A 14,303-nucleotide genomic window follows, 5' to 3' on the forward strand; every position below is an offset into this window, starting at 1 on the left:
GCACTTCCAGGCTGTCAAAATTTTCAGTTGTGAACTAGTAACATACAGGTAAATTATAGTTCTGCATTCAAAGTTGGTATGGTGTTCTTTCACAACAAACTTCTCCCCCTCAAAACTGGACCCTTTGCAATAAGGAAAGTGATTGGGGAAAGCACTGGAAAGTGTGGGAAGTGTGGGATAACAATTGCTGCATGCCACATTGTGTACCCAGAATGAATGTTAAAAAAACAGCCCATTTCATCTAACCTCCCCACAAACTTGGTGCAAAGTAGTAAGGAAAAATGCTCAATAAGCAGGTAATCTGAAATCAACTTCTGATATTTTTTCCCTAAAGATTCATTCGCTAGGTATGTCCAGGAAGAACAAAAGCATTTAAGAAATATTTACTTTTGCCAACGGAAACTTGACAGATACCAATGACTTGCAAGAGCATGTTTAGATCTTTTTAGACAAGATCAGTATACATTTGGATCATTCCTGTGTAATACAAATTGTGACTTCCAACCCAAGTTATTGCTAGAGGATTGGGGGTGGGCTGGATGTTCTTTTGGGATCCCGTGCAGTCTTTGGTTCTATAGTTGTAAAACTGAGATTTGCAGAAAAACCCATTTCCAATGTTAGTCAGAGCAGATCGACTGAAATCCATGGGTCTATTCTGGGTATGTCTTAGCTAGGCATCACCCCTTGTCAAGTTTATATGAGATAATAAATGGGAAGTGCTTTGAGTACGGGAGAAAACACAATATGAATGCTATATTCAGTATCCTAAAGGCAAAAATTAAGGCAGTGCATTTGCATTAAGAGTGAAGGTACCCCCCTGCCCGGCCGCCCCCAAAACCCCCAAAACAAACAAACCCAACTTATGTCAGTTTCAGATTTTATAGTCTGAAGCAGTGTGATGGTGGTGATATAACTGGCCTTTCCACAAACAACATAGAGGCTGTTTAGCCATGTTCCTGAAATGAATTATATCACTACATAAGCAAAAGATCAGCCCCTAATAAAATATATGGCCTGCCCTGAACCTGCTACACATGAGTACGGCATCAGCAGAATTATCTACCACTGGTTTAATTCATTTTGAGCTGTACTTGCAGCATCATGTTCCAAGAAGTAACATACACTTTAAAAACAACAACACTTTTTGTGTAACTTTTGTCATGGAATCCCTGCATAACTGTAGCAAGACTAAAAAGAGAGGGCTAATGCTTTTCATTAGCAGCTCTGTGTAAGACTTCAATGGATGGGTGGGGAGAAAATGGATGGGTTTCTGGAATTCCTCTTGACCAAATTGACGCTATTCTTTGTAACCAAAGACATTTTCGTAATGTCAGACCTGCAAGAGGAAAAAGTTAAGCTTTAATGTCAAGCAACCATTGGTCTGGAATGTGTGTAAAAATACTTTCTTAGCTGACACATTCAGCGTGGTGTTTCTTGGCAGACAGGCCACTGCAGAAGTCTTGAGTACAGTGGTACCTCTGGTTACGAACTTAATTCGTTCCGGAGGTCCGTTCTTAACCTGAAACCATTCTTAACCTGAGGTACCACTTTAGCTAATATTCTTCCCTCCCTTAAAATATTATATGTTTTGCTCTGCGTTAATCAGAAGCTTGGGTTAAGGTGGTGGTGAGCAGCCCTGAGCATGGTGTCAGTGTGAAAGACTATGTGTGTGCAAAAAATTGTGAATGGGTTTGTAATAAGCATAAACTAAACAAAAGTGCCCCTTGAAATAGATCCAGCTAAGAGCAGGACTTGGGGTCCTTGAATTTGTGACAGACGTCAACTCAAAATTTCCAAAATAAAGGATACTTTGAAGTAAGGTTATCTGTGTATGGCACTGTAATGTCCAAAATGAGGCACATCTGTTATGCTCTGCAAAGCTGTGATGTTTGTGAGTTAGGAGAACCCTTTGAAATAAGGGCCATCTGGTAACCTGACAGTTTTACTTCCAAGGTCTCTCGCTCTATTACAAAACTTCAATATATAGGAGTTGTGAACACTGCAGGGCAATGTCATTTAATAAGCTTTTTTGGTATCTTCTTTGTTTCTTTTCAGAAGGATCTTAGGAGTCAGCAATATCAAGTTTCATGTACATTTGAAAGTGCCCTTCTAAGATGCTATTAAAGTTCAACGTGCAAATTAAATAGAAACATTAATACAAATAAAATGAAAAACAGAGGCACAATAAAAGGTCCCTTCAATAAAAGTGGATTCATCTGTGCGTTATCCCTGTTCTTCTTTTAAGCTTGGCAAATGTTTCAAATCCTCCAGAGAGATCATGAAAGCATTCCCCCTAGGACAGCAGCTTAGTGAGTCTCCCGAGAGAGAATTAGTGAAAAGATTCATACTTATTCTTGGCGGAGGCAGATCTTCTCCATAGGTAGCTGCTCCACAGTAACCAAAATCTATTGGCTAACTGGATATCGTTTTAGTCCTTTAGCATTTCATAGTACAGTACCCATTTAAAAATGCCTAATACATTTATGCTTAGTTACAAGTCCGGCTCTCTCCAGGTAACTTCCAATAAGCTTATCAAGCACTCTCTGAAACATTACTTAATTTTCAAAAAAAGATTACAAAAAAGTCTAAGCTAAACATTTTTCTTTGGATATACAGTAATGAGCAGACTTAGCTACCAATGCGTACAGACACTTGGTTAGCACTATTTTTAATGCTTTAAAAATGTTGCTCAGTGGTCCAATAATGCACTAAAGCAACAGCAAGTTTTCTTCAAGATACAACTAGGTTTTGATTCCCCCACCCTTTCAACAACTATTTATTTTTAGGCAACTGCTGCTGGACGATTATGAATTCTTTTATAATTATCAGGTACCGTTGGTGCTCCACAAATCAGAGGAAGACATGAGTTGTTACATGGTGGAAGATGACAAGATAAAGAGACAACCAAAATCATACTACAATGCCCCAAAGGCCTGATTCAAAGCCCAGTAAACTCAACAAAAAGCTCAAAATTATTTTGCTAACTTTGGATCAGGTGCCAGAAGCATGAAAAATGTTTAATCACAGAGTGCTATAGCTCTGTATTTAAAAATATATAGCTATAATGTTACTTTGACACCTGATGATCTCAAGATTAGCCTACTATTTTAATTTATTATAATCTAGGTGTTATAATCTAGGTGTTGCAGTGCTCACAAGCATCTGTTAAAGGAGCTGTCATAATGCATATTATTAAAATAAAATAAAAATGACTGTTCATCCACCACCCTGCCTTTAACTGTGCATGTAGTACATAGCCAATGACCCAGTTTGCATTTCATGGTGGACCATAAAAAGGTAAAGGGACCCTTGACCATTAGGTCCAGTCATGGACGACTCTGGGGTTACGGTGCTCATCTCGCTTTATTGGCCGAGGGAGCCGGCGTACAGCATCCGGGTCATGTGGCCAGCATGACTAAGCCGCTTCTGGTGAACCAGAGCGGCGCACGGAAACGCCGTTTACCTTCCTGCCGGAGCAGTACCTATTTATCTACTTGCACTTTGATGTGCTTTCAAACTGCTAGGTTGGCAGCAGCAGGGACCGAGCAACGGGAGCTCACCCCGTCGCGGGGATTCGAACCGCCGACCTTCTGATCGACAAGCCCTAGGCTCTGTGGTTTAACCCACAGCACCACCTGCGTCTCTATGGTGAACCATAGTTAATGGTTAACAGTGAATGCAGATATTCACTCCTCCCCTAGTACAAGGAGGAGCCACAAAACATGATTCCAGAGCTTAGAATTACATCTGAAACAAAGACTTGGTTTGTTTCACTAAAACTAAGCAAGGTCAGTCAGTAAGCAAAGAACAAACCTTGACTTATATCATTGCTGCTGTACATGGTTATTCCCAATTCAAGACAAACTGTGGTTAATCTCAAATATGTTTTAGGGGGAAAGTAAACAATTATTCATGAAGTTTGCTTGTTTACCTAAACCATAATTAAGATTATCCACCGTTTCAGATTCAGATGTAACAGCTCAGTGAGGTTAACTGATAATGGAAGTGAATGTGTTCCGATTTTTGGACAGCTGTATTGGAGGGAGGAGAAGGGGGGGAGAAATTCATGCGCTTGAATCTTTGGCTTATGATGATAAAAGCATAGTTTGGCATTGTGGCTATGCCAAGCCAATGTGTGGTATGAAAGGCCAAAGACTGGCACTCCTCATTCGGTTTATTTTTATTTTGGACAACAAAACCCCAAAAACAATGTTTAGAGGTCATCTTGCCTTTGTGGCAAGCAGCTAAATACCATGTTCTGGACAGATCAGGGGAAAAAAACTGTTTTCCCAGCTCAGCTGCCTATACTACTGATTGTTGTTTACTGTACAGTATTAGGATGTCTCGGGAGTACAAAACGGATGGAACATGGCTGAAAGCGAATTACAGGGGAGAGGGCACAAGAGCCATGCCAAGTATTGGTTTTCCATGGGCTAGTTAAAGGCCTGAAGTATTCTAGTACACCATTTTAAAAATAGTGACCAATAAATGAGGACTTGGTGAAGAAGTTGTAGTTCTAAGGACAATTATAGCATGTTTTGCGAACCACTCTCCAAGGTAGGCTGCTGGCCATGCCACATCTTTCTTTTGTTTGGCCACCACTTTCAAATTATCCTCAGATTTATCAGATGAGTTTCTTGGGAGGAAATATAATGCCAGCAGAACTCCCAGATCCTGCTAGGTGAACTTCATCCCATTTTTTTCACATGGAAAGCATAAAATCACCACAGAGAAAGCATTCTATGTACAGAAAAAATGATCAACATGCAAGTTATACATTATTTTCAACACAGAAGTGTAGAAATTCCCTTTTAAGATCTGTTGGAATACTCTGAGAGAAATTCATCATGTTGGACTGGAAAAGTACCAGTTTGGACATTAACAATAATAATAATAATAATTCAAGAGCTGCTTCTGAACTTTTTGATCCGAAGAAGGCGAATCAGAGATAGTTGGGATAAAAGATTGAGAGAGCAACACCTAGCAGATTGAGAAGCAGCTATATAACATAGCCAGACGTTTTCTGCAGTGCATGCTTTGAATATTTTGAATAATAATAATTATAATTGGCAGACAGAGAATCGGAAGCTCCTCCTCCTTTTCTTCTCTTTCTTTAGTTTAGATTTTTCATATCTTATTTCTTTATGATTTCTAGCTCAGGTTTTACTGCTGTTGATTTTTGAAGTCCCCTATTTTGGATTACCAATGAAGATACACACAGGAATGTGATAATAGATGGAAGATGAAGGGTTCTGCATGAGAGGCAGGATGGGAGGCTGGGGGAAGGAGGAGAAACTCCCAGGTGAGGGCTGGGAGGGTTAACTTTTCTGTGTGTGGAAAAAGGGGTGTGATATAATTGTGATAAGAGGGTTGTGTGCATATTTCTTCTGTGTTTCTTGTCCCTTCACGTCTCTATTTTTTTCCTTTCCTTATTCATGTTTTTCTTGATCCTCTTTTTTATATTAGCTTGACTTTTATCATATTTTATGTTGAAAACTTTTAATTAAAAAAAAATCCCCATCAGAATTGTTTTACATTTGAAGCAATGCTAAAACCTATAAACTGGTTGTGTATTTCAGTTCAAAACTCAATGTTAGTATTGGGCAGGGGAGGTTGGGGAAGAATTGCCTTTAAATAGAACAAGTTTCTTCCTTTAGTCTATAGGTATTGTGCCTACAGGTGTGACCCTATTTTAAAAGAATAACAGGCACTGCTTAGTTGTCAGATCTTCCTTGCCCCATGCTGCTTGGTCCTCCTCAAAACCACTCAGGAGAGACAGGAAAATTAGCACACTAAGCTGAAGGTTACCATGGACACAATTCCTGACTTGTCTACTTGCAGCGGCAATTAAAACTAAAGCCCTCATTAGTACTCTAATAGACTTCAAGCACATGCATTTCACTCAGAGGTTTTGCTGGGTTGATGGGCAATCCTTCAATAGCAATAGTTGCCTTTCACATCACAGAAATGTCCATTTAAAACAAAAAAACGCTTGTACTTAGAGACCTTGCCTTTACATGCCCCACCGAAGCCAAACCAGACAGGAATCTTCCTAGGATGCCAGGACTGGGAAAGACGTGCCTTGCAGCATACTTGCTCTATGCTTGCTGGATGGGCATGTATGTACACATGAATAAGACAGAGCAGAGGACAAGGAAGTAGCAAAGCTGTATTGGGAATGCTAGTACTCAGGTGCTGCTTCTCTGAACACAGAGCGAGAGCTCGAGAGCTCAATAGAACATTGTCTTCTGGGTAATTACATTGAGGCAGCCTGCCAGGGTTTAGAAACTTTCATTTGAGCAAGGCAGGTGGGGGGGTGTATTTGCAGATTTTGGACTTTTTTATAGGTTGCAAAAGTCCTGGGATGCCATGGAAACATCCGAATAGAGAGGCCAACCAACACCACTACTTGCCCCATGTCAGCTGGAAATCTAAGCAGAGCAGAAACATGCATGGCAGAAATAACCTGGTTTTTCTGGAAAGGACAGGTATTTCTGTTGGAAGCCGCCCAGAGTGGCTGGGGAAATCCAACCAGATGGGCGGAGTACAAATTATTATTATTATTATTATTATTATTATTATTATTATTATTATTATTCAGAATGAACCCCTAGAGGCCTTCCCCCAACAGGTGGCACCTCTGGCTGCCACAGCAAAGCACCAAATTGATTATGGGATGCCTCCCCTTAGCAAAGGAGCAACAGTGAATGGCAAATGGCTCCCTGATTTGCAGGACATTTCATTACGCTGAAGGTTACTTAATCATATATTACTTATTGGCTGGCACAGACATAGCCTCCACACTCTATCACACACAGTGAGTGCTTTCCTCCTGTCTGCCACATTATCAGCTCTCCAAATGGTGTAGCTGCAGCGGGTGGGTGTGCTTGGGGAGGGATTTCTTCAATAGCAACAGTTTCCTTTCACATCACAGAAGCAGGGGACTGAGGCGGGAAGAGGAGCCAGGGAGAGGAGATTAACTTCAGAAATTGGAAAAGGCCTTAACAGCACTGCAGGCACCAGCAAAAAATGTCTGTCCTTTGAGACCTTGCCTTCACTAGCTCCACGAAAGTCAAACCAGAATTTACACGCTTCTCTCCATAGGAATAAAGCTAGTGTCCCTAACATGGCAGTGACAGACACCATAGCAAACCCAGACATTCCCCTGGCTGTCCACCAAAGCTTCTTTAAATTCCAGGTTTGGGGGGGGGGGTTCATGACTATTTTTGCTTTGGTTTGAGGGGTTTCCTGTCTGCTCGGTTTGTTTGCATTTTATTTCTTCTGGGGTGCGCGTGCGCTGCTTTCACTTGTTGTTTGAAAGGAGTGAGTTCTGTCATGCAGTGCTCTCAGTCACCTCCTAACTGTATGTATATCACTGGGCCTTACTCAAAGCTACGCATAGCAACAGGAATTTATAATGCAAAAAAAGGAGAGATTAATTCTCTACATATGCCGTACTTAAAGGACCGCCTCATCTGGTATGACCCATGTAGGACCTTAAGGTCCTCAAATAATAATCTTTTGGAGGTCCCGAGCAACAAAGACGCTAGGTTGGCCTCAACTAGGGCCAGGGCCTTCTCAATATTGGCCCCAACTTGGTGGAACAGCCTATCACAAGAGACCAGGGCCCTGCGGGATTTGGCATCTTTCCGCAGGGCCTGCAAGACGGAGCTGTTCCACCTGGCCTTTGGGTTGGTTTCTGTTTAATATTTATGCTTCATCTTTTATTGGTGGGTTATTTTGAAATTGAGACCTGCAGTTTTAATTGAATTTTTAAATTTGTATTTTAATCTGTTATTTTAAATTGATCGTTTTTATGTTTTTTGGTGTGATTTTAATTGATGTTAGCCGCCCTGAGCCCGGTTTTCTGGCTGGGAAGGGTGGGGTATAATTATTATTATTATTATTATTATTATTATTATTATTATTATTATTATTATTATTATTATTATTATTATTATTATTATTATTATTATTTCCATTGACTTAGGAGCAGGTTGTACTTTTCGACCATCAGTTAAGGATCAAGAGGAAAATGAGGGTGCTGCTTCATCCTCTACTCAGCCTCTACACTGTTACACCAGGTCTTCCCCACATGTCTGAACAATCAGTCTCAAGCCCAAGGAAACAGCTCACAGGATCAATAAGTTTTGGGTGGCCTTAGTAACCCATCAAAATATGTAGTCGCCACCAACCCTCCTCTCCCACACCTCGGGGAAGGAGTGGGGTCTACTCTCCCGATATTGCATGAGGCAGAGTGCGGCAGCCAACTCAAGCGGCACCCCCAGCCAAAGGAAAACAGCTGCCCCACTCCACCCCCCAGCTTTGCCACCACTTGCCTCTCCTTGTAGGAGCAGAGAGGGACCCAGAAGCAAAGCTCTGCAGAATGCCTCCCCTCCTGCACAGTTGCTGAGAAGGGAGGCATTCTGTCACCCTGCTTTGCTTCCAGTACAAAGCCCAGCTGTCAGGCAGTAAGGGCGCATCTGGAAAGGATTTCCCTCTCCCCCATTGCTGTGTGATGTGGTGTGGCAAAGCCCTGCCACCAGGCAAGAAGGGGGCATCTGTGGAGACTCCACAAGCCCTTACGGAGTTTGATCCCCACTCAATGCCAATGGCGGAGGCAGCAGTGGTGCATTTCGCCTCAGATGCTGAAACACCTTGAGCTGCCCCTGTTTGGAGGTACTCAGAAGGAGTGACTGTGGAGTGTCCTCAAAGATCAGAGTGACTGCTGAGAGGAGTCTTCCCACCTGTTCCCTAAGCCTGGGAAAAGGGCTATTCCTGCAGTCACGCTGAGCTTTGGGGACACTCCAAAGTCATTGATTCTGAGCACCTCTGAAGCACAGCGTGGGATCAGAGACAACCCTCTACCCATCTCTCACTTAAAACTCCCCACAAATGCATTTGCCAAGTTAACAAAATCCATCCTTGTCACTGGTGGACGCCGGTCATATTTATGGATTCCTGCAACAAGGATACAGTACTTGACTTTACTCTTCCCATTTGGTCATAACAGTCACACTACACATTTGAAACTCTTCTCCTTGTGTGTTTATTGGCAAGAAAACATGCAAAGGCACTCATGCTGGCATCCAACACACACCAGTTTGAGATATACTATTCTTTCACAAACTTATAGCTGCTGGATGGATAGGACCTTTTTCAAAATTAAATGATACAGACAACAGTGTTGCCCATTACAATCCTCTCTTAGTTCCTTTTTTCTTGCTGCCCCTATTTCAGGTCAGGAGGTACAACGGCGAAGTAGGTCAGTTATTTAATACCCTAATCTCTCAATCAGAGCTTGCCACGATTTTGCTGTGTTGAATTATTGGACCACTATGTTTAAAAACAAAAGAGGGAAAGAAACAGAGAAAGAAAGAGGGAGAGACTTTTAAAAACAACAGAGGCCTTTTGATCAGAGTAGCGTAGTACAGCTTGCTGTAACTCAAGCTGGCCATTCTTATGTAGCAGGAATTAAGGACTCCCCCTGCCAGGCAGAGCCCTATTAAAAGACAATGGCTGTTTGAAAAGGATAAGCAAGCTGATATGGATATAATAGGCCACATATAGCGCGTCCTTTCTACTCTGAAATAAAGCATTTTAGAGTTATGAGTTGGGAAATCCAGTATGCTGGGAGATAGACCTATCCTATAAAAGGCTAAGTCGCCATGGAGAAATACTTGGAGGTAGCTCGGGGGGAGAAGGAAACAGTTCACAGCAACACATCAACAGTTAAGAATTAGTGCTTTCAAGTGCTATGTGCTGCTCGATATAGTCCACATCACCGCAATGCTGTGTAACTGACAGAGACATCCAGCCTTCCACATTCTTATCAGAGCCGAAAACCTACTGTGAGGAACAGTGGAAGATTATTTGATCATCTAATGATCATTGATAGTTCTGGGAAAGCAGAGCCAAAATTAAATTACATTACATTCCCAAGAGTATCAGCTTCCTCTGTTTTGTTTTTTTTTAAAGTGCCACTACAGCCCAAGTCACAGAGACATTTAACCCTCTCCTCTATGCTTCGCTGGCTATAGGACAGAGTGAAAATACCCTAGTATATGTTCCATAGGAAGGTTGGTGTATCCACAGCTTCATGCCTCTGTTTCCCTCATCTATAAAATGAAGTGAAAACCTTACATTGTAGCCTTGGATGGAATATATTCCTTGTTTGCAGAATATATTCCTTGCCTGAAAGTTCCCTCAAGGGCCAGGATAGCAACTTTCATGGGAGAAAAGACAATTAACAAGGACATTGTAAAACGTCTCTTGTTTCTTTCAAGCACGTCACCCAGAGAAAAAGTAGTAATACTGTTCTACAGGTGCAAAACCAGCCACATGATAGGTTGCAATCAGTTATGATCCGCCACCGCCATTTTGTAATGCAACACAGCTGGACTGATCTCCCCAAGGACAGATTCTGCTGTAACATTTTTCTTTCACTGGCAAATACACATTTAAAAAACATTTATGCTGAAATGCAAAATCCATATGGGAGAAAGATCTACGAGCAAGAGCAAACTAGAGTTCTCATGTTTATGGACTTTATCTGCAAAACCCATGTGGATTCTGCATTCCGATGTGACGGTTTTCACATTTATTTTTCCACAAAGAAAAAAAATGATGTTGGAATCATCGTTCAGTTTCCTACAGGGTATGTTTTGCAATGGAAGGGTAGCCAGTATTTGATGGAAATTCCCATCTTCAGTGGAAGACATTCCAGGACATTTCTTTAATAAAAACAAAACAAGAAACAACAAGCTGAATCACTCAGTGTTCTATTCTGACCTTTATTCTATATGTGCCCCTTAAAAAAAAAAGCTAAACACTGGCTAGAAAGCAGGTAAAGCAAGGCATTTAGGAATAATCAGAGCTCAAAGAACAGAAATATATAGAACTGAATACTTCATATTTGAGCTCTTAATGTCTTCTGAATATTCTTCTGGTTTCTGGAGCAGAACTCCGAAATGAATCTGAACAGGGAGAGATAACCAAGAACAGGAAAGACTTCCTTCGGCTGCAAACAGTAAGAGTCTATACAGACCAGGGCTCCCCAACTTTTTTGACCAGGAAATCAAAGGAAATGTCATGGGCATCCAATAACAACAATTTCACAGGGGGAAACCCCAATAAGGCTCAGAATTCCCACCCACCAAAAAAAGACAGGCAAAACAAATGAAACTCAGACCAAAAGAATAATCAGGCAGGCTCCCCCCTCCAAAAAATAACTCCTCATTCAAAAAACATTGAGGGGCCAGGAAACTTTGGAAAACACCAAAGAAGGTGTCTAGGTCACCATACAATACATGGAGCTATTCACACATTAAATAACAATAAACCCATCATGTACAATCTTGTATACCTTAACATGGTTCCTCAGGCAACCCCAGCTCTCTGAAAAGCATAGCCTACATCAGAAAAATCTGCTTCTCCCCCACCCACCCCATGCAAGGGCATCATCTGAGCACACTCTGGAAGCAATACAGACACTTTTACAATTTCTTCCTTTTTTATACAAACTGTGCCTCCCAATATACACATGACCTGATGTGTGAAGAGGCCCTCCTTGTTACATTAGTGTATTGGCTACAGTGTGTAAGTGTATCGCATGAACGCTCCCCATGCTCCTTTTCCAGGGCTGGAAAGTGGTTAGTTTAACTTCCGGTTTGCCAGTAAAACTGAATTACAGTGTCGCGAAATAATGCATGTCTAAAAAGTGTGTCGCCAACATGAAAAGTTTGGAAAGCTCTGGCCTAGACTGTGAAACTCTCTGCCATGGGAGATTCATCAGGCCCTCTTTGATGGGTTTCCAATACCACTTCATGACTGTACTGACCTGTCAGACATTTGAAATCACTGTGCCTACTCTCTCTCTCGCACCCTGACTGACGTTGTTTTGAATGGGCTGTCCTTCATTTGGTTAATGGCTGTTTTTTAAACTTGCTGTTTTTTTCATTGTTGCTATTAGTTACCTTGGGTGTTTCAATCAGAAAGGCACTATATAAAAGCCTGGTTAGCCCATAACAGGAAGCTATAGTAAGAAAAAAGCTATGGCTTACTGTGAATGAGTAGAATGCTGGTGCCCACTGTTTAATTATACCTACTCCACCCTGCTGGCTTCTGGGAGAAACAAATGAGGCTTAGATTAGTGTTATGTGCAAACCAACCCTTGTGGTTTGCTTCTCTCCAAACAAACTTTTTTACCAGCAGCTATTTGGCATTGTATTTAATTTGGGGTTAAATGAATTAACCTTCCAAACAAATTGTTCAAGACTTTTGAATTCCAAAAGCTTAAATTTGACTGTCCAGTAAGTAAGCCATAGTCTTCTATATAAGATCTTTCATGCAACAGAAAAGGTCAGTCGCTATTGCTGAAAGGTTTTCTTTAAACATTCCATTTGAAGTTGTCCTAGAGTTTTGCACAGCAGCAGGAGAGCCCCACTATTCAATGCAATTCTGATCGACATATAGAAGCATTAAATTTCTTGCAACTCTCCCTCTGGGGAGAGAGGGGGCATGGAAGGGAGAATGATGTTTTTTGTGTTACTTGTAATTATTATATTGAACTAGTTGTCAAGCTAGCTGAAGAAGGGGATTTGGTACCAAATGATTCTGTCTGATAAATAAAACAGAGGTACAGTGGCCAGCCCCCCCCCGGGGGGGAGGGAATCATTTATTATCTGCATCCAACTTATGGCATAGCAAGGAAAGGAAAAGCTATTGGCTGGCTACTAGTAAAATTAAACACCAGTGTTGAGAAACAGGGCAAATTAATTCAAGCATGTCCTATACAAAGCAAGGGGTGGGTTCTCAACAGCAAAGGCACAGAGCTTCATCATGTGTCGAGTCTCCATTGTCTACTAACTGTGGAACAGAATTAATGGCAGCAAGACAATCTAACAGTACTTAGGACCAAAGAACAGCAGAGACCCACGTGCACAAAAATATATTATTGCTTGCATTTTGAATATCCCCAGCTGTAACTCTGCAACGACATATGAATAATACAAAATTTAAATACATATATGCACTTCCATTGCATTGCAAATATAATATTTTTTCTTTTGGCTCAAACTCTTAACAGCTCACACATCCTAGATGCCATTAAAAGAATTGCAAACATTTATGCATAAAACATCATGTTTTGGGGAAATTCGACGAATAGCTCCTGCTGAGATGGAAATCAGTCTTGCCCTTCATCTCTAAAATGAGAACAGTGACTTCTCTCACAGGGCTGTTGCAAAGATGAACAAAATAAGGACTTTAAAAGCCTCTTGCATATTAAAGAAGCAACATTCAGAAAAATAACAATCCCCAAACTGATGGAATTTTGCTTCCGCTATGATTGTGATTTACCATCATGATTAACCTATATATGCCGGTTTACTTTTCTTACTTTGAATCACTTTACTTGTTTTAAGAGATACACTTTGGGAAGGAGGGAGGGTCAGTCCTAAAGAATGCTAGGCTGGCAAGGCTTTTGGACAAGTATAAGATAATATTAAACCCACTTCTGCCATTCTAGTATACCATAGTGGTATAAGTGTGAAAGCTCCCAGTTCAAATCCACCTTAGGCCCCAACTCAGCAGGGGATCTTAAGCAAACCATTATTTTCTTAGCTTCAGTGTTCCCATCTGCAAAATGGGAATAACACTGGCTTACCTTATGAAAGTACTGCACTGCACTGAAATATTAGATGTGAAATGATTTGAACATTTAAATAGGTTGTATAAATGCTGTTTTATTCTTAAAATAAAGGCAAAAAAGAGAGATATCAGTGTCTAGGACATCTAGAGCATTAAGAGTACTTTAAGTGAAAAGTCTCTGCCTCTTTAGAGATTTTCAGTATCTATGAAATGAATTGAGAAACAAACATTTTTAAGGAATGATGTAAAATCCCAGTGAGACACCTGCTTCATTTTCAGACAAATTTAGTACAAAACATTTTTACACAGTTCGATGTTTAGGCCTTTTGTGAGAGAGGATATAAAGAGGCACTCCAGAGATGCTGCAGATTTGCTTATGTATATTCACATAAGTGGGGTTTTTTCTTGTTTTGAGAAAATATGCTCAGGTCTCTAAACTTAATAAGGATAGGATTAAATTCACACTATCAACCCAGCTAAAACCTCTGAGTCACTCAGTTGCACATTCCAAGAAGGAATGTCAAATTCTTCCCCTCCCCAAAAACCCCTATTCCAGCATCTAAGCAGCATTTTGGATGTGGGAAGAGAGGTCTTCAAGGACAAATGACTTTATTCCAACGTAAACAAGCTCTGGATTCTAGGAAGGTTGGGAA

General features: G+C 41.0%; 1 protein-coding gene across 4 annotated transcripts in view; it reads right to left on the reverse strand.

Annotated features, from left to right (window-relative positions):
- The window catches only part of C1H11orf49 (chromosome 1 C11orf49 homolog), a 117,453-nt gene that overhangs the window by 67,083 nt on the left and 36,067 nt on the right, over window positions 1-14,303 (reverse strand). The window lies entirely within an intron of this gene.

The sequence above is a fragment of the Lacerta agilis genome, chromosome 1 (genome assembly GCF_009819535.1).
Source record: "Lacerta agilis isolate rLacAgi1 chromosome 1, rLacAgi1.pri, whole genome shotgun sequence".
Classification (NCBI taxonomy): Eukaryota; Metazoa; Chordata; class Lepidosauria; order Squamata; family Lacertidae; genus Lacerta; species Lacerta agilis.